Source organism: Lontra canadensis, unplaced genomic scaffold (genome assembly GCF_010015895.1).
Source record: "Lontra canadensis isolate GAN:19392208 unplaced genomic scaffold, GSC_riverotter_1.0 scaffold172, whole genome shotgun sequence".
In the NCBI taxonomy this organism is placed as follows: Eukaryota; Metazoa; Chordata; class Mammalia; order Carnivora; family Mustelidae; genus Lontra; species Lontra canadensis.
The window spans coordinates 2,236,810-2,238,823 of record NW_022631166.1 but is presented as its reverse complement, the minus strand read 5'-3'; positions in this window follow the sequence as shown (position 1 = coordinate 2,238,823).

The window sequence follows — 2,014 nt, the reverse complement described above, 5'->3', positions numbered from 1 at the left end:
CTGAGTGTCTTTATTTCTGTTGAATTTAATAACAAACAGGTTGAGCTCATTAAAAAAAAAAAAAACAAGAAAGAAAGGAAGAAAGAATCAGAGGTGCTTCCCCCTCAGTCTCCCAGGTGGAATAACCAAGGAAGACATGTATTGGCTCATCTTGAGACACCTCCTCATATATAGGAGGGCCAATGGCTGTGGCTCAGAGGCTGCAGGTCCATCAGAGGCTGACTCAGAATTGTATGTGGTTGCTTCAATTGGATGCTCCATAATACCCATAATGTTGTAAATAATTAAGATCTGACCTGTCAAGAATGAAAGTTTATAACCTGAAAAGAACAAAGTCAGATAAAACTGAATGAGTTAAGAGTAGCAGCTTCCGTTGGAAAGGGTCTTGAATAGGTGTTGTTTCTTGAACTTTCAGATTTAGACATTTGCATACTGAGTTTGGGTCCTTGCTTATGCTTTTCAAAGAATTTCACAATATGAATAGCATTGAAAAAGTTTGATTTGTATATGCCTGTCCTATTACTGCTATTTTCCCCGTGTTGTTGCTTATAATTTGTCAGTGAAGCAGTAGCCATTCCCTCATTTCATATCAATAACCACAGCATTACATCATGATTGCTCACTTAGGTACATTTTACCTCAATCATCCACTCATAGGAATAATCAGATGTACGCAATTCCCACTCTGGTCTTCAACATCAAAGCCCATTTTCCTTTCTCCTTCCCAGATTTCATGTGTGTCTCTCAGGCTTCCACGCCAAGTGTCCCATCCACAGTCCAATTATGGTGCATTTTTATGTTGTTTTACCAGTGCTCCCATTTGATTTCTGAAATTACAAATGCAACACACACACACACACACACACACACACACACACGCACACACACACACACACACACACAAATATCCTAATGGAGTCAGGTTCTGAAAATAACTTTTTACATACTAAAACGTGTATGACACAAATACGCATGAGTATCTTTGAAGAACATCTGTATGTCACATTGACAAATATGGGCATTTTGAACCAGTAGTAATTAGCATGATAGGAATTAAGAAACTTAGGGAAATGCAGTTTTCTTTTTCTAAATGTTCCAGAGTTCTTTCTCTGGAAAGGCAAATGGCTCAGCAAGGAGCCTTTGGCTTCTAAGGTTTTCGTCCCGCTGTACATGGCAATTTCTAGGTACCACCCACAAGGATTTCCTTGCACTGGATTTTTGGTACTTTTTCTCGGGATTTTATGAAGAAAGCTTTTTTTCTCCCCCCTCAAATGCCTTTGGCTTCTCTCTCTTCTGATGGGCTCCAGAAAAGGTTGGATTGCTGTGGTTTACTTAGCTTTTCTCACGGTTTGGCTCAGAGTGACACCTTTCGCAGGTTTCTACATTCAAATCAAAGGTTATTTAGAATTCATTTTAAAAGTTCACAGGAAACACATAGCAAGCATGACGAAATAGTGGGTTTTAGTGCAACCTGTAACAAATTTCAAAGGATTCAAGTCCCCCCAACCCCATTTCTGCCTGGGTTCTTCCTTCAAAGATATATAAGAAGCTAGAAATCAATTAAATGAAGAGCACTTGGGTAATCAACAACTACTTTGAAACTCAGCATGTACCTATAGGAAAAGGAAACAAACAAAAAAAAAAAGAAAGAAAGACAGAAAAAAAAAGAAGAAAAGATGCCCATTCACCAAGAAGAAAAAAACACAATGGGTATTGAAAGTGCATTACCATTAACCTAAAGTCTCCTACCCATCAAATCAGTTGAGGTAGAAGAAAGAGTCCTCTTAGTTCTCTTAATTGCCAAAGAGCCTCCTCTTATTTTGATGTAAAACGATAGGGACATGTCCCATGTGACATGGGCATGCTTATACTTCAAGCACCCTGGTTCCAAGCAAGAGCTTCAACAGAAACCCACACACAGACAGGCAACCAACACCAACACCTTTCCCCTCAAACTCCAGGCTGCGCCCCATGTCACAGGAAGGCTGTTACTGCTTCAGCTCTGGTCACCCCA